At 43.8% G+C, this 24,323-nt stretch overlaps 1 protein-coding gene across 1 annotated transcript in view; it reads right to left on the bottom strand.

The window, feature by feature from the left end:
• Nucleotides 1–24,323, bottom strand: part of ACACB (acetyl-CoA carboxylase beta) — a 1,510,375-nt gene that overhangs the window by 277,893 nt on the left and 1,208,159 nt on the right. The window lies entirely within an intron of this gene.

Here is a 24,323-nt window from a genome sequence, read left to right as displayed (position 1 = left end):
TCAGATGTCTTAATTATAAACACAGACAAAAGTATCTTAACTTGTACACTATTTTATACATATATATCTGAGAAGCTATGTTTATCTTACAAAGGCACTAAACAATTCTGCTTTAAGAAAGAAATTAAACTTTAAACTGACATGGATTTGTAGGAGATTACTAGGCTAATGGCTCAAGAGCCTTTATAAGCCTAGCCAATATAATCTGAATTTACCTGGTATATCACCCCTAGGGGCAGGAGAAAGGCATAGGTTTGTGCCTGTACCTTGGGTATTTTCACATATTTTACAGATTGTCCCTATCCATAAGGGACATAGGCACCACCCCCGGTATGCATTTATGGTTCCCTTCCATCAATCCAGATTGGCCTTAAAGAGGGCCAGAGTATGACTCTGCTTTATGTGAATAGGAAGCCTATTCCAGAGAAGTAGCAGTCTCTGGGAAATGTATCTATCTCTCCAGCATGCTCTGTTTAATTCACTGACAGAGTTCAGATCCCTGGAATGGGTGACCCTCATTGCTGTTTGTCTTGCAGATATGCAGCAGCTCCATCAGGGCTGGATATAAAGCACCTTGTACGTCAGATACAGGTCACCCCTTAATAGCTGATAGGAGACAGTAAAGGGGGAGAGCCTTAAGTCTATCCACATAGGACATGTTGCTTTGTGAGGAACCCATGAGGTCACTCCAGCTGCTGTAGGTGTTTGGGCAAGTACATTCCAAATGGGCCATTGTACTTAATTATTGGTCTAATGAGGGCTGTATACAGTGGGACTATAATCTCCCTGGATGTGGATGCCATACATTTACTTACAAGTTGTACCACATAAAATGATTTCCTTCCCACTATGGATATGTGAGGGTCAAAGTTTAGGCTACTATCTACCTGGGTACCTAGATCCTTTACCTCTTGAGTCTACTTTTAAGGATGTGTTGCTAATGTTGCAGTTAGTAGAGGTATTTGATTTCCCAAAAGGTATGATAATGCATTTCTTTGCATTTAGTTTCAGACTGTGGTTCAGGCACAATTCATTTACAAAACTTCTTGAAATATATCTACATCACTGGGGGATTCAATGATTGTACCCACTTTGCAGTTGTCTGCAAACGTTGTTATCCAGGGACCTTCCACACTGGCCTTGGCATCAGAGACACACATTTTGAACAGGAGTGGTCCCAGCACTGAGCCCTGTGGCACACCACTAGTAACTGGCCTCTTGCTGGAACTTGAATCACCCACTTTGACCATGTATCCTGTCCTTGAGCCAGTTGGCTAATCCACCTGGTGACATAGGGATTTATGCCCAGTTCTGTGAGTTTACATATAATACTGAGTGGGGAATTGTAAAAATGCCTTGGTCAGGTTGAGGTAGGGGGTATGCAGCATTCTACCCTCATCCATAGCCTTAGTGACTACTGACTTTCTTGAAGAAGTTCACCAGATTTAGTAGGCATGACCTGTTCTTTACAAAACCAAGCAGGGTCAGGTCTGGTATTTGGAGGTTTCCTGGGTTAGGTCCAGTATTTGGAGGTTTACTATGTCTTATTTATCAGGTCCATGATTATTCTTTTCATGACCTTATGAACAAGACTATTCAAGCTTGTGTCTTTGTAATTTTTTGGTTCAGCTGACGGTCCACCTGTATGACCACAGCAGTCTCCCACTCTGTCGGAATGAACTTAGTCTGGAAGCCATGGTTAAATAAAGAACTTATTGAGCCTGACAGATCCCTATTTAAATAATTTAGATGACCTGGTATATTGTCAAGCCCCATTGATGTCATGTTTTCATCTTTAGAAAGTGCTGTGTCTACCTGTTCTTTAGTGATAATTGGCAGAGGAGTAGCAGAGGGTATTTCATGTGGGAGAACTGGCGATAAAGGGGGAGTGAAGTTTGAGCTAAATTTAAAGGTCAGCAGATTTGCTGTGTCTGCTGGCTGGGTATAGGAAATGCCATCAATAACTAATTCTGCACATTTTTGGGTGTTGCCCTTAAGACTGCGAACATAGCTGAAAAATTCCTTACAGTTATCATATCAGAGACTTCGCTAGTTCCCTGTTTTGGTTGTTTATACAAATGAGGGACGTATGGCTCTGTTGTGCACATTACCTCTTACTTTTTGACAGGATTTTCTTTCTTTTGTTGTACAATCTATTAAGACCAAGGGTCCACCAGGGTGACTTATTTATGCATTTTAACCTGGGCTTATTTCAGTTTTGTACTGCCATTTCTATGCAGTTGTTTATGTGGTCACACAGGTCTCAGGTGTACTGCTCTGTATAGGCTACTGTGTTTTCTACATTTGGGGGAGCTTGGAATAGAACAGTTGTGTAAAATCTTACCATAATCATAGACGTCCTTCTCTTCCATATGCTGCAGTATTCATCACATATGGGAGTTTGTCTCTGGCTAACTTGTATGTCTGGCCAGTATACAAGTCTACATGCTCCTGCAAGGTACGTGCGATGCTGCACATCCTCTCATGTACATTTGTCATAAAGGGACTTTGGTATAAAGCAAACGTCAGCATGCATCAACCTCAGAACTGAATGCTGCCAAGCACCAGCCTGAGCCTACGTGAAAAACACATCACCAAGAAAGACAGGCAAGCATCAGGGAGAAAGCATGGGGGGTTAGCATTACTGCAGCATATAGAAGAGAAAGACATCTATGGTTATGGTAAGATTTTACACAGATATTCTATATCCTTCTATTTATATACTGCAGTATTCATCACATATGGGAAAATGCCGAGGCTCATGCTTGGGAAAGCTGGGGAGGAGGAGCAGAAGCTTTTTCTACAAAGCCATGTAGACTAGCCCAAGCAAAAGCAGCCCTGGATTTGGAAATTACATTGAGTTTATAATGATTAGTGAAAGTATGAACAGAGGACCAGGTGGCCACCTCCAGGACAGAACCAGTATCCAAGCCTTTATAGAAAGCCCCATAAGAGGATACTGCTCTAGTGGAGCGTGCCCTCACTGCAGAAGAGAGGCTCTTACCATAACAGAAAGAGATAGCTTTAGAAATCCAAGAAGAAACAGTTTACTTGGAAACCAGCTTACCCAGTGCCCTTTAGTGGTAGGACACAAACAGACATTCATATTCACGGATAGGCTTGGTTTTATCCAGGTAGCATCTGAGTTGCCTGTGCACATCCAAAGAATGCAACATTCTCTCACTTGTAGATTGAGAGGAAGGAAAAAAGGTGGGAAGATTGATAGACTGGTTAAGAGATAACTCTCTGACCACCTTAGGCAATACAGAAGGGATGGTATGCAAGGATACCCTATCCCTGTGGAAAACTGTGAAGGGAGGATTAGACATCAGAACTTGCAGTTCAGAGACCCTTCTAGCAAATGTAATGGCCACCAGCAAAACTGTTTTCCATGGACAATGTTGCAGGGAAGAGGAGCTTGCTGGCTCAAAAGGTGCCAATATAAGCTTCTCTAACACAAAATGGAGTTCCGAAGGAGGAGGAGCTAGTCCACTTGGTGGTCTAATATGAAGGATGCCATTTAGGAAAAGTTTCACCTCTAACCTTGAGGCTAAAGGAGGAGGCACATGAAGACAAGCTGAGATAGCTCAAAGGTAAGCCTTCACTGAAGAGTAGGACAGGCCACCTTTCATCAGTTCACACAGATCCTTCTTGCGACACCAGATGGAAAACCTTTTCCATTTGGAAACATAGGATCTCCTAGTAGTGGGTTTTTTGGCCTCCTGCAGAACTTGAAGCATGTCCTCTGAAAATAAGGTTTTGAGTACCTTTAGAAACCTATCACCCACAGAGCCAGGTTCAGAGTTGACAGCTGTAGATGTATCAGGGTTTCTTTGTCCTGTGCGAGTAGATTCATCCTGTGGGGTAACTTGCGATGATTGCCCTTGGGTAAACTAAGTGCAGGAGAAGGGGGAGGCAGTGGCTGCCTTGGCTAAAAGGGAGTCATCAGCAAGAATTTTGGTTGATCCTGCTGAATCTTCAGTAGGACCTTTTGGAGGAGAGGTAAGGGGGCGGGGATACATACAGAAACATCCACTTCCAAGAAAATGATAGAGCATCCACCTTCCATGCTAGGAGGTTTGGAACCTGGCACAAAATTTTGGAAGTTGTCTGTCCATGGGGTAGGCAGAGAGATCTACCTGAGGTATACCCCCATCAAAGGATCAGATCCACACACACATCTCTGTGTAACATCCATTCATGGGACTGGGTCATGGACCTGCTTAATGTGTCTGCCACCACATTGTGAGCTGAGGGAAGGTTAACTGCCTGAAGGGAGACTTGGCTTTGAAGGGCTAACTCCCAGGTGTATAGGGCTAGTCTGCATAAGAGGTAAAACTTCATTCCCCCCTGCTTGTTGACGTAACATAGAACAGATGTGTTGTCTGTGAACCACCTCAGCACCCCTGGAATAAGTTTGGGTTTGAAGATTTTCAAAGCAAAAATCAGGGCTCTCATTTCTTTGCCTGTGTGGGACACCACACATCTCTGACCCTCCAGGATAGTTGAGTCTTGTCCTTGCCTGTGTCTGAAGCATCTGTGTATAATTCTAGGGAAGGGAGAGGTGGCTGTAGGGAGGAGACTAGGATTTTTTGGTTACCTGAAGTATCCACCAATCCAACTCCTATTTTATGCAGGATAGGAGTGGAATCATGAAATCCAGGAGGTAAGAGTGTTACATCCAAAGAGTGTTTAGAAACCACTGAACCTTCCTCATGTGCAGTTTGGCCCAGGGGAGCATGGGGATAGTAGATGCTATGAACCCCAGTAGGCATAGAAAGTCCCTGGGAGTCATAGATTGGAGGGTTAGAGGTGAGGAACAGCACATTTTCTGTGGGTAGGGAAGCTAGCATCTTGTTTGTTTGGATCCTGCAACCCAGAAAAATGTGGTCTTGTGAAGGGGTCAGAGAGGACCTCTGATAGTTTACAGTGAAGCCTAGACTCTCTAGAAGGGAAATTGTGAAGGAAAGAGACTCCTGAAGTAGTCCATTTGATTCTTTGGTGGTTTAGGGATGCCTCTGAAGGAAGGATAAGTTTCCCAAACCATGAAATATCCTCTGCAGAATGCTATGACAGGAGCAAAGCATTTTGTGAAGAGCCTTGGTGCTGTAGAGAGACCAAAGGGCAAAGCACAGAACTGAAAATGAAAGGAAGCAACAGAAAACATAGAAATTTCCTGAATGAATTGGATAAGGTAGATTTAGAAGCTTGTTTCCTCTTGCTTTTAGGAAGAGAAGGTATGACAGGTTTCCTAATAAAGGCAATCTTTGTTGGACAGTTCCTTTGGAACCTGAGAATAGGAGAAACCAGAATGAACTTTAGGTCCTTGCAGCTCCTTACTTTTCTCCTGTAAAGATTTGAATAGTTCTGCAGCCGAGCTACCAAATAAGGTTTTAGTATCCATAGGGACATCCATAAGTTTGGCCTTAAAGTCATTAGCCAAGAACATCTCCTTAAAACTGACCCAGAGGCCACTTCCCCTAGCAGAGACATCTGTAGTATCATAACTGCACTTAATGGAATGCCTCGTAACCTGGGCAGAGGAATTGAGAATGACAGCCAGTTTTGCCTTAGCAGGAGAATCTGGAATCTCAAAAAGGAGTTTCCCTGCATCAGAGAAGAGATCCGGAGAGTATTTGACCACGTGAGTCTGGTAATTAATTGCCCTGAAGGCCAGGGCAGCAGAGGTGTATACCTTTTTCCCCAGTCTCTCCATAACCTTGCTCTCTTTATTAGAGGGCAGTAAAGAAGCAGAAGGCAATAACCTGAAGGCCTTATCAGCTGAGGTAGAAATAGTAGCTGGGTCTGCAGATAGAACTTTAAACAGGAACTTAGCATCCTCAGGAACCTTGCAGAACCTGTCTGGGTGCTTGGAAGCAGCAGTAAATGCATCCAGGGAGGCTGGCACAACTGGAGGAATAGCAGAGGGTGATGGAGAGTCCATCTGCAATAGGTCATAATACCTCTTTTGAATATCTGAGACTTGGCAGCAGTCCCATTTGAAAATATTTTTCATTTTTTGGATAGTTTCTCCAAAGGAAATATCCTTCCCAGGGGAATCTGTACCATTAGATTCATCTTCTGCAGAGACATATCCTAGGGGTGAAGCCTGTCTGGGTGGAACAGGCCAATGACTCATCTTCAGAGGATTCCTCCTCATACAAAGAGGAGTCTGCAGCTGTCCTCTTGAATGCAGTGGAGGGAGAAAAGGACTGTAACAGGAGAGAGGAAGGTGAGTACCGGCACCGGGTCATGAAGGCATTGAAAAGGCTTTGGGAGTAAGCCTGCCAATCAGGCAGGTGCTCTGATGGAGCAGGAGCAATGTGCTTAGTCTTCACTTCTTATTTCAATGTAATGGAATGTGGAAGGGCCAGACGTCAGCCTACATTTGACTACATCCTCCTGCACAGTGATTTGAGTGATGCCCCGAGGACATTCAGAAATAACCAGCTGTGATTCCCCCTTTTTGCCCAAGTTGGACACCTACACTTCTCTCTTGCACATGCTGGTAGACTCATTCAGGGCTTCCCCTGTGATACCCACCGAAGGGACATCCTCCAACTCCGGAACAACCTCTGGGCCTACACTGGCCTCGGGAGGGACACGTGAGAGAGAGTGAGCAGCTGGTACATCAGACTGAGATTTCTTGGCCTTTTTATTTAGTGGGTCATCCAAAGAACCTGACATCACCTCCATCTCCTGTGCCAGATGCTTAAGACATTGGTTCTCTAAGTACAATTTAAGTGAAGCTAGACAGCTCCTTAGAGTTGTTAGGATGAATGATTTACAAATATCACAGGCGGTATGGTCATGGTCTGGGCCTAGACAGAACAAACAGAGGTCATGGGCATCTTTATGTGGAATCTACCATCCGCCCTGACACCTGCCCTTCCTAGCTGACAAGAAATCACCCCACAAAAAAGCAGTAGCAACAAGCAAGAAAATTAGAAATGAAAAAATCCCAAAGAGGTACCTATCTGAACCACAATTCCCACTTATCTAGTGAGCGAATGTCTGGAGCAGGCAATCAGACAGGCAGCAGAAAAGTTCTGAGGTTGGTGTGTGCCAACATCCCTTTATGACCAATGTACGCTAGAGAATGTGTGGCACTGCATGTACCTAACATTAGCATGTAGACCTTTGTTTACTGGCTGGATGTACGAGTTAGCCGGAGACGAACTCCCATATGTGATGAGTACTGCAGCATATGAGCAGAAGGATATCTAGCTATGTCTTCGCTTAATAGGGGGTAGTTTGCCTTAGAAATGTTTTTAAAGTTCTCAGGGTTTAGTTGGTGGTCTACTTTTACCTTAATTTCCAAGGAAACCACTTTATGATCTGATCTCACCAGTGAGAACATCTCAAAAAGGGGGTGCAGAGCTCTCCCATATTTGTGGGTTTCAGATCTAGGATATTTGTTCCTTTGGTGGGAGTGCAGACCAGCTGCTCTGAGGTATTTGAATTTACAAAGTTGAATAATCTTTGGGCCTATATGTTGGTGGTTGTATATGCCTTCCAGTTAATGGAGAAGTAATTAAAATCACTAATGAGTAGGGTATTGAGCTGGATGGTGAGAGATTCAAGTAGCTCTAGGTATGATGTGTAGGTATAAAGGTTCATGGAGGTGGTCCTATGGCTAGCAAGAATATGGTAATATTTTTTTTCTGAAGATAGTTGGGCATGGAATAGTTCTAGTATGTCATAATATTCGATCAAACTTGAGGTGAAATTATCCTTTATGTAGATACATCTCTGCCTTTCACTCTTTCACATTCAGTGGGTGGATGGAATGTATGATAGGCATTATAGCCATGTACAGCTGGTGTGTTTTCTATGGCTTTAAACTATGTTTCTGCAACTGTGAAGATGTCAGTATTCCCCAGAGTGAGGAGAGCTTCCAGGGAATGTAGTTTCCTGGTGAGACTTCTAGCACTGAGCAGTAACACCTTTAGCTTGTCTGGAGTATCATTTGTTATGTTGCAGTTTTTCTCTGTTTGGCAATGCCTCTCAATATCCAGATATAAGAGACAGAGGGCCATTTTTAAAAATATGTAGGCATAATTTATTTACTTATTTACTGCATTTCTTTACCGGGAAAGTCCACTGGGTCTAAATGAGCCAATTTTCAGTGGAGACCCTGGAGAAAAGCTCCGATAAGAACATAGATACAGAAAATATTAAACATTAATTGGTACAAAAGTAGTTACAGTGTTACACATAGTGATTACAGTAATATATACAGGATATATACATGAAAGCAGGTATTTTGTTGGTTGCCAGATTAATTCATTCATAGATGTATAAATATAGATATATTAATCAGCATTATTGTACCAGTATCAGCAAGTGATGAAAAATAATAATTATGGAACAATATCAGTCAGCAGCAGTAGCAAGACGCCGCGGTGGTGCAGCGGTAGCGTTGTTGCCATACAGCAAGAGGTTCTCCCGTTCGATTCTCAGCTGGAGAGCCTTCTGTGTGGAGTCTGCATATCCTCCCCGTGGTCGAGTGGCATTCGAAAAACAGGAGTAGAATGGGCGTGCCTTCATTGAAGGTTGGACATCGAGATGGCACCTTGGCACTGTAAAAATCTATTGCCAGTCATTAGCGGACCAGAGTTCCGCTGTGGTGACCCCTAACAGGGAGAAGCCGAAAGAACATCAGTCAGCAGTAGCAAAAAGCATAGGTGTTATCACATAAGGAGGAGGAGGAGGTTAGGTTATAGAGCAGGTACATAGCCAGGAAGAGTTCAGATGATTTTTCAGTATTTGTTTGAAGGTGGAGATAAAACTATTAAAAGGGATTCTTTTAGAACACTATGATTCCAAATGTACAGAACAAAATACCTGTTGAAATAAAGTACAAGACTTCATTATTAGAATTTAAGAAAGATGGATAATTATATGGGAACAACAAGTACATTCCTGGACTGAATAAGCCTATGATACAAACGGTCTGACCGACTAACTGCAGCACATACTAAACAATGATCCAAGTCCTATTTGTACAGTAACAGTAGTTGGCTGCTGCATATCCCTGTGCAGTGCGTAATGGCAGACCTTCAGTACCTAGCACAATTATGTTTACATTCTGATAGTGAAACATTTGCCTAACTAGATATCCAGAACTTTATATGGTATCATCTGCAATACTGCTTTTGTTATACACCAAACCCAAAGTTCTATCTTTTGACAATTAGTTTTTGCAGCCCAAGCTTACCTCAACCTGACACACATACTGCAGTAGTTTACATAGTGTATTTCATTCCACCTAAAAAGACTATGCTAGTGGCAGTGAAGGATTACTATAAAGAATTTTCTGCACAAAGGGTAGCAGTCATGTGGAAACCGTCAAACATCATCTGTTAAGATAATATCTCTTGAGCTCAGCCCTCTGGTACAAGGTTATGACATCTGCTTACATCGTCAGTGACCTATTATTAAATGGCAGCAAAGGTGCCAAGTAGTTGGTTAGGAGAGAGAAAGGATAAATGGTCTAATGCTTCCTTTCTTTTCACAGAGAAGTGATGGGTTTGTCCTTAGCGCAGAAAAATTTCACAGTACAGAAAAATGTATAGTCCCAGGCAGATGATAATCAATTCCCTGCCACTGTTACCTGACTATATTGACAAATTATTTTTAAGCAGTAGGCTGGTATGTGTTAAGCTCACAGACAGTACTGCATAGCCATATTACTACAGTTATGGTAGTAAAACAAAGTTCAAAGGACAAACTGCAACACTCAAAGCTATGAACAAGAACATGATACTCTATTTATTGCATATACATATATATATATATATATATATATATATATATATATATATATATATACACACACACATATATATATAGAGAGAGATACTAAATTGAAGACTGTGGCTGTACGTCAGAGAATCCCCCTTACTCCAAGGTGCAGGTATCTCAGAGTAAGTACATATAAAACCAGATGGGTGACCCCACCTGGAAAAACACTTTTGATGTTTTTGACATTGTTTTTAAATGAAATCCCCACTGCTTATTCCAAGTTTTAATGATTACAGTATTACTCCTTATGCAGCCAGTGGTTGTGGCATAAAGCCACAGAATCTGCCCCATCACTGCATTATGCACACCTCTCAGCTGTCCAAACTTTCACAGAATGTCCAGACTTTTTCCCTCATATTTTTACAGGTTCATAGGTAGGTACTAGGCTATCCACCCGAAGGCATTTATAAGCATAGCCGGAATGTGTTGGCTTTCACCGCCCTCTTAGATTAGTTCCCTGTGCCTCTGTCCAGCAGAGCCATTGAAGTAATCCCTGGGGTAAACTTTCTGTTTCCCATCCACTCATCAAGGTTTCTCTTGAAGAGTGTTAGTGAGGAGCGCTGCCTAATGCAGATTAAAATCTTGTTCCAGAGCATGGGAGGTCTCTGGGTTAGAAATCTATCCCTCCAGCATGTCCTATTTATTGTTGTGGTGAGGCTTAGATCCCTAGAGTGTGTGGCTCGAGGGCATATGGTTTTCTTTAGGTGGAGCATGTCCATCAATTCTAGGTTGGACATGGTCTTGTATGTCAGGCAGAGATCACCTCTGAGTAGGTGGTATGCAACAGAGTACAGCTAGAGTTTCTTCAGTTGAGCTGCATAGGGCATCTGTTTGAGGCCAGTGATCCTCTTGGTGAGGTACTTCCGTGGTCTTTCCAGCTGTTGCAGGTGTCTTGTAAGGTACATCCCAAATGAGGCGTTGTACTCTATGATGGGTCTGATGAGTGATGCGTAGAGGGGCACAATAACCGCTTTTGATCTGGATGCAAACCCTTTTGTGAGTAGGTGGGACTCATAGAAGTATTTTCTAATGACGTTGGCAATGTGATTATCAAAGGAGAGATTGCTATCTACTTGGGTCCCCAGATCCCTTATTATGTCTTCCGTATTTAGGGGGCTACCACCTATGTGGTAGTTTGTGGGTACTTTGTTTTTTCCAAAGGGGATGACTATGCACTTTTTGGCATTTAGCTTGAGGCCATGGGTTTGACACTAGGTATCTGTCTCAGTGAGACCCTTGTGGAGGATGTCTGTGTCAGCCTGAGAGTCAATTATAGCCCCTAGTTTGCAGTCGTCTGCAAACTTGGTCAGCCATAGCCCTCCTGTGCTTGCCTGTACCTCTGAGAAGTATATGCCGAACAGGAGGGGTCCTAGGACTGAGACCTGGGGAATTCCACTTGCAACGGGTTTAGAGTCAAACCTAGCTCCTGCAACTCTTACCATGTGGGTTCTGTCCATGAGCCAGTTGGCATCCCATCTCATGACGTAGGGGTTTATGTTTAGGCTGGTGAGCTTGTCTATAATGCCAGAATGGGGAATGGTGTCAAAGGCCTTTGCGAGTTCTAGGTAGGCTGTGTGGACCAGCTTTCCCTCATCTATAGCCTTGGTAACTGTCTCAAAGAGGTCCACCAGGTTTAGGAGACATCGTCTGTCCTTAAAAAAGCCAAGCTGGGTAGGGGCCAGTGTTTGGAGGTTCCCAATGTCTCTGTTTATGAGATCCATGATGATGCACTCCAAGCTAGTCAGGCTTATAGGGTGATAGTTCCCGGGGTCTGTTGTGGCTCCACCTTTGTGGAGCAGAATAACCGTTGCTGTGTGCCATTCTAAGGGCACATAGCCTGTGGAGAGGCTGAGTTTAAACAGTGTGTTTAGGTGAGGGGTTAGTTCATCTTTGAGCTTGTGTAGGACACAGCCTGGGACACCGTCTGGTCCCATTGATGCTGTGTTTTTGGCTTTGGAGAGGAATGTTTTAACCTGAGTGTCTGTGATTTCAGGGGCACTACATTATTCTGGTATGGTCATGGGCCCTTTTGGGGGTGAGACGGGGTGAAGTTTGCATGAACCTGTCTGTCAGGATGTTGGCAATATCGGTCGTTTTAGTGTATTTTGTGCCATTCTGCACTAACTCCGAGCAGATCTGAGAATTGCCACTTAGATTCTTGACATAGCTAAAGAATGCCTTGTGGTTATCTTTGGAGTCCTTGGCAATTTTTCTTTTGAAGCTAGCCTTGGATGATTTTATGGGAGAGCGTAGATTCTTGCTGATACTGATCAGGGATGTCTTCTCTTCTTGGGATTTTACTCTTTTCTGTACTAGTTTTCTCCTTCTATTGTATAGCTTGTTTATGGCAGGGGTCCACCAGACTGGTTTCCTTTTCTTGGAGGAGTGAGTCTTGGTTTTGCTTGGGATAGCCCGATCCATGCATTCTTGTAGGTGTCCATAGAGTGCATTAGTAAAGGATTTTGAGGCTTGGGCAGCATTATCGTTTAGCATGGGGGCTTTGAAACTTTCCACCTTGGTCTTAAGTAACATGAAGTTTGCTTTTGAAAAGTTTATCCCGGTGGCTTCTTTGAGTGGGGGGGGGGGGGGGGCAGAATGTGGAAATCCAGAGTGATTAGTTTATGGTCAGATCTAACCAGTGAGGAGTTTACCTCCGGTGTGGAATACCTGTCGCCCACGTTGGTGATGACCAGGTCCAATATGTTGTCACCTCTGGTGGGGGTGTTGACCAGTTGATCCAGGGCATTTGAGTTTATAAATTCTAGGAAATGTTGGGCAAGGGAATTAGTACTTGATTAGTTCTTCCAGTTAATGTTTGGGTAATTGAAATCACCCAATATCAGGGTGCTTGGTAGGACCTTTACATTTTCCAGTGTTTTCTGAAATGCGGAATGGGGGTCCTGGGACATGGTGGGTGATCTGTAGCAAGCTACAATTTGAATTGCAGTTTTGCCCACTGTTAGTTGTACATGGATGATCTCTGAAGCATCGCACTGTGCCACTAACCTGGAGGTGTGGGTACCCTTGATGAATATGGATATGCCCCCGCCTTTTGTATTTCAGTCCAGGTTTTGTGGCCGAAATGTATGGTAAGAGTTATAGCCTGGTAGTGCTGGGGTGCTCTCTGAAGCCTTAAACCAGGTTTCTGTTACTGCACATATATCGATTTTCTCCATACTGATGAGTGCCTCGAGTGCATGCATTTTGAGGTTTAGATTTCTGGCATGGCGTAGCATTACCCTCAGTTTTTTGTTACTTGTGCTATTTACGGCGGTGGATTTGTCTTTTGAGCTTTGCCTAAAAAAGGCAGTATGGGGGTGGCAAGAGCCTTGGCCAGTATTCGAAAGCCTAAGGGTGACTGGTGCAAGCCGTCTCTTGTGAAGCAGCGTGGCTTGTCGAGCATGTCATCCCAGGCTGACAGACACTGGATCCCCTTTGAATGACACCAGAAGCTTAGCCAATTTTTTAAATTGATAAACTTTTCCTTACATCATGGTATCATTCTTGGTGAAGGCAGGTTGCTACTCAGGGTCAGGGTCATACCAGCCTGGGTTACGTGATCAGAGAGCTCTTCCATGTCCCTTTTCATGTAGTCCTTAGGTCATTCACACCAACATGGACAATGACAGAGTCGTATTTGTACTTGTTCTAGAGTGAGCTGAGTGCTTGTGTTATGTGGCAGATCTTGGCACCAGGCAGGCAGCTAGCAGTGACCTTCTCCTTGTTCAGCCTAGTGAGTGGGACATCAGTGTGCCTGACTATAGAGTCACCTATTACTAGTGTGTTGGGTATGTTATTTTGCCTTAAGGGCTGTGATTGCATGGCACACTGGTTTTGTGAAGTATGTGTTTCATGGTTTGCGTTGGGGGGTGGAGGTTGCTTTGATGTCTGCTTTGGAGGTCTCTTGTTTCTTTTGCAGATTTTTATTTAGAGCCTCCGAGTATGTTTTTGTGTATTTATGTGTGTTTTTTGCAAGTGCTGGTTTTATAGGTCTATGTGAGACTGGTGGTCTGATGCAAGTAATGCCCTTCACATCTTGACTGTCTGGTTCAGTCTTGGGTTGAAAGAGCTCAGCCTCCAGTTTGGCTGTATAATTGCATCTCTTGCATATATTAGTGTTTGGTGGTAGGAGGAGAGGGTTGTCTGTGTACATGAGACAGTTGTAACATTGCCTCAAAATGCCCAGATTTACCAGTTGGACCAGAGAGTACACCTGAAACTGCCCTTTGGACATGCCTGGATAGGTAAAGTGAGCTGTTTTACTGATTAGCTGGTATGGTCAAATAGAGAGCCTTGTCCTTCTCTACAGTATAGGGGGTTCTAGTGCTAAGGTTTATTAGTGCTTGCTATGAGTTTTGAGCAAGTGCCGGGCTGCGAAGTGAATGGTTTGAGTGCTTAAGTTGAAAATGTGTCTAGTTCCAAGGGAAAAATTGAAGAGTAGACTTTGTGGAGCCGGGAATAGTTTTACCCTGGCTAACCGCTGCTACCTGGCGTGCAAAACCGCGCAAATGCGGGTTTTATAGCAGGGAAATGAAAGAGAGAAATTAGCCCAAAATGGCCAATAAACTACTAATTTCTGGGCTGAAACGACTCCTCCAGGGACAGAGAGGCTGCTCAAAGCTTCCCTCTCTCACAGGTGAACAGAGAAACTTCCTTCTATCCAAGTAAGGTATGGGCAAACACAGAAACTTATAACACAGCCCTGAATTCAGCACTAACCTGAAAACTGGACTATACTAGCTTAGAAAGGCAGGAAAACAAGTATTCTTTTTTTTTTTTTTTCAGAAAATAAAACAGCTAGAATCAAAAAAACACAATGCACAGAAATGGCTCTCATACTTGAGTCTACAACAGTTAAACAGGTAATTTAAACACAAAAACAACTTTGTTAAAGTACAGACAGTAAAATAAGTACAATATGTAGCTGAAACAAGCTTTTTAAATCACAGAAACTCTAAAAAGTCGATGTTTTAGGCAGAATTAGCTAAAGGCAGCAAGAAAATGCAGAAAATGATACTTAATCACTCCAAAGTCTCTCTTTTGGCTCTCTTCTGCTTTAGAACTCTGCAGGGCATCAGGCAGGAGCTTGCTAAGCTGTATACAAGCGCAAAAACCTTGCAAATGTGGGGTTTATAGCAGGGAAATAAAAGGAGAAATTAGCCCAAAATGGCCAATAAATTAAGGTATACCTCCTAATTACAGGTCCAACAGCATTAACCCTGGATGCTGCATCCATAGCAGCATAACCACAATTAGCTGCACACAAGCCCACCTGCACAGTTGTCTGGGCAAGTGTGACTAGTTGTGCCTTCAGCTCCCCAATCACATCAACCATATACTGGAGGACTTCCCTCTGGTATTTGATCATAAGGTTCTGTCAGTTTATATCTCAGAAGTGCAGGTTTGAGAAGCATAGCTCTTCTTCCCAATGCTAAGACTCGCCTTTCCCTCATGGACACTACTGGAGATCTGCCACTGGATTCTTATATAAACAATTAAAGGGATCCCTGGCCATGCTGGACAAGTCAGAAGCAGGGGGTTGGGTGTCTGATTCTATGGATGTCAGGTTAAAAGCATCCACAAATTTCTCAAGTACTGCAGAAGCTTTGCACTGCCCACACCCAAGAAGTCCACATATTTCTTCTGGCCATCACAGATCTCTTTCACTGTCCTCAATCATCCATATCTCTGAGTGTGACAAATGAGCTTCTCTTCCACTTTAGAATTTGAAGCATTTGAGTATCTCATAGGAGAGCACTCCCTCCTTCCTATTCTGATAAGTGACCCCCAGAAATAGACAGCTGATCTGGCCTGGGCTCCAGATTTTGATTAAAAAAAGAGAGAGAGAGAGAGAGAAATCCTGGGCCCATTTCATTTCTGGCTGTCAGAGAAGGGTGCTTGGCCTAAGGACCTCTCTTGTACCTGAATTTCCAACATCTGCAAAGCCTACATCATGGTAGTTATTGGTGGACAGTTGTGTAAAAAATACAGTGGAAGGAATTGCCTTGGGACCCAGGATTTGAGATCAAGAATCCTGCATCTCTGTTCTATAACTTCAGTCATTACCATCATAGACCAGGATAATTAGGATTTCTCCATCCCTAGAGGTAGCACAGAAACAGGTTTCTGGTTATTGAGATCTGGAAAATGATGTCCATACTGATTGTGGATAAAGAAACTTCAGCCTGAACTGTTACAATAATGGGTCTGGAACTCACCAGAAGACAAATATATACACACTAAAAATAAATAAATAACAATAATAAAATCTGTGAGCTGTTTGATTGAATTATCAAAATGATCATTCATTCAAATCCATATGTCTTTCAGTGCCAAATTCCTTCCAGTTCTGTCTCAAGATAGAACATGACTGTGTAAGCAAAGAAATAAAGAAATATACTGTTAATAGTACAAACTGCCATGCAGTCCTGAACATGGGTTGGAATAGTTAGCTGACATCTGACAGCTAAATATTCATCTATAATCACAGCAGGAAGTGGGACAAAGGAGTCTCTAATTCAAAGATTGGGAATGTAAGTTAGCCTACTCAATCTTGTGTTGGCTGCTCTTCCTTGCATCCCCACCAGACTCAAAAATACATTGCTGTCTTCTTTAACTTACATTGTAGCTACAACTGGCATTACACAGCATGGAAAAATGCCAAGAATATCATCACAACAGTGAGAAGTTTTACAGTGTATGTTTTTTTTTCACATGTGCAATATAGTATGCGGGCATTAAAAAATGTGATAGCAGCTTGCTCATGTGTGGGTAGGAGGTTATAAATAACTCAAGACAGTAAGACCTTGCTAAAAATATGAAGTATTTAAAAAGGGGAATTCCTTTTGTAAACACTCTAGTAAATTAACAGACACACAAATTAAGTAGGGGAGTTGCACTCCTTTAGTGCAAGCTTCCACTGCTATGGTGTCACATAAGCGGCAGTGTACAGGAACAGGGGAACAAAAAGGTAAATGGCTCAATATTGCTGTAGCATCTCAGTGGACCTAAATCTAGGTATAGAGCAATAGTCCATTGGAGGGAGGAAAGTTAGGGAGCAGCAAACATGACAGACTGAGCAGAGCAAGTGGCCTCTTAGAAAGTTCCCATACCGAAGCTGAAAGCTTTAGAAAAAAGAAGTTATGTACTCACCATAACATTCCATGTTGGTAGTCCATCTCACCCTTCATTTTTACATATGGGTTCGGAGCCAATCTTCAGCTCCGACTCGGCCGATTTACAAGCTGGAAGACTTCTGGTTGGCTCCTGGCTAAGCAGGTATCCCATGGTGCACCAGTACAATCCCCAGATCTTGTTTGCTGCTCACTCGAATAACAACCATAAAAACAATCAATACTAAAGGGTCTCCAACCAAGGGCAACCAAATTATTACTTCCAGATCTTCCAGGATGGGGGCAGGAGGGCAGATTGGTAAAAAAGAAGGGTGAGATGGACTACCAACATGGAACGTTATGGTGAGTACATAACTTCTTTATGTTAGGTAGTCCGATCTCACCTTCATTTTTACATATGGGATAGCGTCCCTAGCACCTTATCCTTGGGTGGGCCACTGGAAAAAACTCTTGAGCACCGTGGAGCCAAAGGATGCTCTACCCATGGATGCCAAATATTTGTAATGTGCAATAAAAGTGTGAGGGGTAGCCCACGTAGCTGCTGCACAAATATTATCAAGTGGTACCCTTGCTTGAAAGGCTGCAGAGGTAGACAGCGACCTGGTAGAATGAGCCTTGATCCTGCAGGGCAAAGGTTTGCCCTCCAAGCTATAGATAAAGGCTATACAACTGGAAAGCCAATTAGATAGTGTCACTTTAGAAACTGGTAAGCCCAATCTAGAGTCAGAAAAGGAAATTAATAACTGATCTGATTTCCTGAAAACCTTAGTCTGTTGTAGATAAAAACGTAGTTGTCTATGAATGACTAGCTGATGAAAATGGTACTCAGCTGCATTATAGTAGTTAGGGAAGAAAACTGGGAGTTCTATTGATTGGTTTAAGGTAGCATTAGAATAAACTTTAGGGACAAAGGAGGGATTAGTACGCAATGATACCCTGTCTTTGTGAAAAATCAAATATGGTGGCTTAATAGACCAAGCCTGTAGCTCCGATACCCGCCTAGCTGATGTGATAGCTACCAAAAACAAGGTCTTCAAAGACAAAAATTTTAGAGAAGATGAGTGGAAAGGTTCAAAGGGGGAAGATGTCAATTTGGACAACACAAAATTTAAATCCCAAGAAGCCACTGGTTCTTGCAGAGATGGTCTCAATAGATTGTCCCCTTTCATAAAGGTCTTGCATAGCTTATGAGACATTAAATTGGTATCTGGAAAACCTAAGTGAAAATGAGAAATTGCTGTCAATTGGACTCTGATAGTGGCAGCAGCAAATCCTTGCTGAAAAAGCTCAGAAAGAAAATCCAGAACCACAGGGATAGAAGCAGTGTATGGATCTACATTCATTCTCTGTGCCCAAATAGAAAATCTTTTCCATTTACTGCTATACAGCCTCCTAGTTGAAGGTTTATGAGAGGACATAAGAATATGCAACACTGAGCATGATACATCATGAAGACTGACTAGGGATGGAACTGGAGCAGCCACGCTGTCAATTTGAGGGTGTGGATTGAGGGGTGTAGCGAACCCGACATGTGAGTCAATAGATCTGGAGCTGGGTCCAGAATCCAAGGATCGCCCAGGAGGAAAGGCTCGAGGAAGGGGAACCAGACCTGATGAGGTCAGTAAGAAGCAATGAGGATCAACTTGCTTTAGTAACAACACTTGCTTCCCAGCTGACTGGCTTTCTGAATCACTTTGGAAATGAGAGGGATTGGAGGAAACGCATACAGATGTCCCATGGGCCAATCGTGAGCCAGAGCGTCTCTGGGTGTCTCCTCCAGAGGGAAAATGAGGGAAAAATAGCTGCTGCATTTGGTATTGACTGGGTTGGCAAAAAGGTTGCAGCAAGCCTGTCCCATTTCTGGAAAATCTGATCCACTGTTTTCTGTTTCAGAGACCACTCATGAGGCATTAGGATTGCCCGGCTGAGCTTGTCGGCTATCACGTTGGTCATCCTGGAATGTGCGTTGCAACCAGAAATCGCCCATTCCCAAACTCGCATGGCCTCATGACAGAGTGGGTAAGATCTGGTACCACCCTGTTTGTTGATATACCAAACCACTGACATGTTGTCTGATTGTATCTCAATTGTCCCTAGAGGAATAAGGTCTTGAAGTGCTTGCAATGCCAGAGGCACCACCCTCATCTCCAAAACACTGATATGCAGATGAGCCTCCTGTTCTTGCCATGAGCCTTGGACAGTCCTGCCGAGATAATACCCCCCCCACCCGATCTGGGAGGCATCCGTGTTCACAGTGGCAATGGGATGGGCCGGAACAAAGTGGGTACCCGTGATCAGTTGATTGGGAACTATCCACCAAAGAAGGTCCTTCTTGCATGATTCCGTCAGCAGGATAGAATGACTCAGTGGAAGATATTGGAAGGACCAGTGGGAAGACAGAAGCCACTGGAGAATTCTCATGTGCAACCTGGCTAATGGTACTAATAGAATTGTGGAAGCCATAGTCCTGAGGAGCTGAAGAACCCACTTTGCTTTGACTTTTCGCAATGGAAGAAAACATTGAACTTGGGAGATTAAGTTTTGTACCCTTTCAGTGGGGAGATGAGCTGTTATGTTCACTGTGTCTACCTCTGCACTTATAAAAATCACAGATTGAGAGGCAATAATGCAGTTTTTTTCCAATTTATGGAGATCCCTAACTGAGCACAAAGTTGAATCATGGCGTCCCTGTTTTGGAGGAATAGATGCCTGGTGGGGGCGGTCAGGAGCCAGTCGTCCAAATACGGAAACACTTGGAATCCCTGATGTCTCAGGTGAGCTGTGACTACTGCTATGCATTTGGTGAACACCCTGGGGGCTGTGGTGAGACCAAAGGGCAGAGCACGAAACTAATACTGACTGGCTCCCAGCCAGAAGTGTAGATGGCTACTGGATGCCTTGTACATTTTTATATGGTAGTAGGCATCCTGAAGAGCCAGAGAGCACATCCAAAAGTCTTTCCCTAACAATGGGAGTATAGACTGCAGTATTACCATCTGAAACTTGTCCTTCTTCACTGATTCGTTCAATCTGCTGAGGTCCAATATTGGCCTCCAATCTCCAGTTCATTTTGGAACTAAAAAGAACCTGGAGTAAGTTCCAGATCCTATCTGGTTTGCTGGGATGGGCTGGATGACTCTTTTTAAGAGCAACTTGTTGATCTCCACAGTTGCCTGATCCCTGTGATTGGGTGGTACCATCTGGGATCCTTTTGGGAACAAACGGTGATAGGGAAAAGGGTATGATATAGCCTCTGGTAACATCTCTTTGTATCCACTTGTCTTTGGTGATATTTAGCCAGGCTTCTTGGTACAAATAAATGCGACCCCCAACCGGCCCCAGAGAAGCGCAGTCAGGCTCCACATCAGGAGTGCTGATAAGGCCGTCCTCGAAAAGAATCACGGCCTTGTTGGTATTGTGGACCACCCCTGCCTCTAGGGCCACATCTGCCATTTCCTTCTTCTCTGCCTCTGGAGGAGGATTCACCCTGTGTCAGGAAAGACCCTCTGGGACTTCTTGAACCACATTTTACTGCCCTTTTGACCCTTGGGGTATGGTCTGGAAGGGACAGTAAAACGCACTCCCATGGCAGAAAGCATCTTTCCGTCTTGCTCACACCGAGTGAGTGTATCCTTCACCTTGGAATCAAACAATGAGGAACCATCAAACAGGGTGTTGGTGAAAGTAAACTTGAATGGTTCCACAAAATTATATAAGCACATCCAGGAGTGGCACCTTAAGTCAACTCCAGAACCCGCTGCTCTACTCGCTCCATCTGCAGCATAAGATATAAGTCGCATGGAGGAGTTAACCACAGAATTTAAGGTAGACAACTGAGTAGAAATCTTGTCAGGAAATCCCTCAGTACACGCACCTTGTATGGAATCTCCTAACTCCTTGAGGAGATCCCTCTGCAACCTCATGAAGTGCATGAGATAGTTCAGTGATTGAAGGGTAAAGGCCGCTGAGCTAAAGATACGCTTCCCAAATCTGTCCTTCTGTTGAGATTACTTGTTTGGCGGATGAACAGATGAAAAAGTCTCTTCCAACTCCTTCTTCGTGGCCGCCGCCACCACCATGGCATCTACGGGAATGCCCTTGGACAAGAACTCTTTACCAGGAAGGGCAGATAAGAACTTGTTCGGTCTCCTGGGAACTGGTTCCATGGTGTCAGGAGTATCCCACACCTTTCGACTAACTAGATCCATCAGTTTGTCAAAAGGTGGAGACACGCAAGAGGCAGAAGGTTGAGACCCGAAAGCCTTCAGGTACACAGACTCCTCATCAGAAGGGCTAACAGTGGGCCAGTCGCACCTCTGCCTAAGGATCTCTAAAATATCCACAAAGGAGACATCATCAGTGGACAACTTGGGGGACCCTTCCGACTCCTCGAGGTCAGTGTCCAATGTCAAAGACTCATCCTGGGAGTCAACATGTTTCCTCTTACATAACCTCTTCTGGGGGGGGCTCCTCAGAAGGACATTCCGGGGAAGCCTCAGAAGAGTGGGGGCCACCAGCCAATGGCTCCTGAGACTGTGGGTCTCTGCTGTCTCCAGAGAGAGAGTAAGGGCTGAGACTGAAGTGGGTGCTCTCGGGGGAAGAGTGCTGGTGCCACTGGTAGGGGCTGGAGAATGAGACAACAGGCTCCTCATCATCTCAAACTTCAACCTCTCCAGCTCTGAAGACCCCCCCCCTGCTCCGAAGAGACGAGGGTCAGCGCCAGAGCTGTCTGCTCCGAGATAGAGGCAGGGTCCGAGCTCACCCTGGCCAAAGCACCGTGAGGAAGGCTTGGAACCAAAGAAGATCAATTCCAACCCTCCCTGTCAATACTGACAGGAGAGCTTTGGCCCCTGGACACGATGGACGGCATTGAGCATGTCGGAGCCAAACCTGGCTCCAAGGCAGCAACAAAGTGAGCCAGAGCCGGCATTTCCTCTGTTGGCACCAAGCACTCCAGCTCCAAAAGGCCAGTATGGCTCAGAGGAGAAATAGCAGACAAGGGCAAAGCTGGGCCAAGTGGCTCTGGAGCCGACTGGGTCAGAGCCAACAATAATTTTGGTAAGGCGGACGACTTCAGGAGTCTCAGCACTACCCTCTCCACATCTTCTTCTGAGAGGCTCCTGGATGACATAGTAGGGGATCTTGACCTGGGGGGCACTGGAGACTTAATTGTTATGGAAACTGGTAGGGAGCTTACAGACTGGCTCCAAGTAGCAGAGTCAACTGCTGTATCAATAGGTTCAGAGATCGGCTACGAAACATCTGTAATCGACACTGACACCACCATGATCCTCTCCTTTGACTCCGAAGGCTGAGAAGTCAAGGAGACAGATTTGGACCGTCTGTTTTGACTGTTTAGGAGGTGGCTTCAAGACACCATCCGGTGCCGGAGAAGGCCTTTTTGAAGATTTTGATTTCCCATACTTAGAGGAAGCCGAAGAACTGGATAGTGCTCCCTCAAAGCATGGTTTCAATAGACCCTTGAGTATGAGTTTGTTCTTTCTCTCCTGTAACACTCTAGGAGAGAAAGCATGACAGAACAAGCACGATTCCTGCAAGTGGATGGCCCCTAGGCAGAAGACACAGCTACTGTGGCCATCCGTTAAAGACATCGTTTGGGAGCATTTCATGCACTTTTTGAACTCCGAGGGTTTATGCTCCTTACTTTCCTTAGACATTATTACACACACAAAACCAAGAGAGATTGAAAGAGAGAAAAGGAGGAGGACTAGGTCCTCTAACTAAAATGGGCCTAGCCCTAAGAAGGAGTTACATGAGGACTAGGTCCTCTAACTTAAACGGCCCTAGCCTGGTGTAGAGAAAGCTAGGTCTTCTAATTTAAACAGACCAGAAAGGAAAGCCCACTCACACAAGAGAGACTGTAAATGACACAATAAATGTCTATATTGCTATATTTCTAATAACAGGTAGTATATACTAGGGAGGCTGCAATCCTAGTAAATTTACAAGCGGATCCCCGCCAGAAGCAAACAATCTCAATATAGCAGGAAACTAACTGCCAACGGTGACCAAAAATGTCAGAATAACAACAGACAAGACAACAGGAGCCCCTGTTGACTAAAAGCGGAAAACCGCCAAAAACTAATATTCTACCTATTAATCAAAAAATGCTCAACGGCACCTAAAACTAACTGGCACACAGGATACCAATAACCACTAGTAAACTAAGTTGCACTCAAAAAGGCAAGCAATACAACTGCCTAATATATTAGCAACACTAAATATACAATAAAAGTTCTAATAAAGCATTGAAGTATGATATTGAATATAAAGAATTTGAAAAACTTAGCCAGAGCCAAGAGAAGCACAACCGAACTCGTCAACGCGGCAAACGAGATTTGGGGATTGCACTGGTGCACCATGGGATACCTGCTTAGCCACGAGCCAACCAGAAGTCTTCCAGCTTGTAAATTGGCAGAGTCGGAACCGAGGATCTGTTCCGAACCCATATGTAAAAATGAAGGTGAGATCGGACTACCTAACATCAGAAGTTATATAGATGATAAAACCAGCTGAAAAACAAGACAGTTACTCCCAGGTTTTACTACACTTTACTAGCAACAAATTCTCATTATCACCACTGAGAAAAAATGAATGGCTGGAAGGTCACACCCTGAAATTAAAGTTAAAAAAATTCAACCATTTTTGCAGATAAGATGACTGGGTGACTTCTGTGATGCCAGGATAAAAAGTATGGTACTGTTCAAATGGTTACAATGTTAAACAAACACGTAATAAAAAACACACAGATGTTCTAGAACTTATAAGAATAATGTACAGGTGTGCAATGGTGGAAAAGAGCAGTTATGTCAGAAGACCTAGCTAAAGAACAGAAACTCAATTCCCTATCTTAGAAAGGGCTAGAGTGAGAACTAAGATGCATCTTTCAGTTTATGTCCCACAAAAGAAAACATTTCTATAAAGCATTTCATGAGCAGAGAGATTAAGCTATTCACTCTTGCAAAGCTAAATGCTGTGGGTGGGTTGGATGGGCAGAAACCCTTCTGTGAAATGCCTTTGCTGCATGGCTACTTTCAGGGATGGCACAGAGATTCAGTACTATGGCTGAAATATCTATACTCTGTGGTAGTCCTGGGTTTAACTCCCACAGCATCCACTTCCCTACTTTGTGTGACCCTAAGAAGACCCTTCATCAAACAATGCTCCCAAGGTTGAGCCTGAAATGAGTCCACGTGAGTCAATTCTACTCCAGTTAACAAGTGTATTTTGTTAAAGTGCATTTCATTACTACTGCCAACTACCCTACAGGCAAACAAGGTTTAAACAAATCCAATTAAATTCCCAATGTTGAGCTTCCAGATCACATTTCCTATTGGAAATCACTACAATGCTTATTCTGTT

The sequence above is a fragment of the Protopterus annectens genome, chromosome 4.part0, assembly GCF_019279795.1.
Source record: "Protopterus annectens isolate FY-2018-M chromosome 4.part0, PAN1.0, whole genome shotgun sequence".
In the NCBI taxonomy this organism is placed as follows: domain Eukaryota; kingdom Metazoa; phylum Chordata; order Ceratodontiformes; family Protopteridae; genus Protopterus; species Protopterus annectens.
Note: the sequence above shows the minus strand (reverse complement) of the source record. Positions and strands in the feature narration are given on the sequence as shown.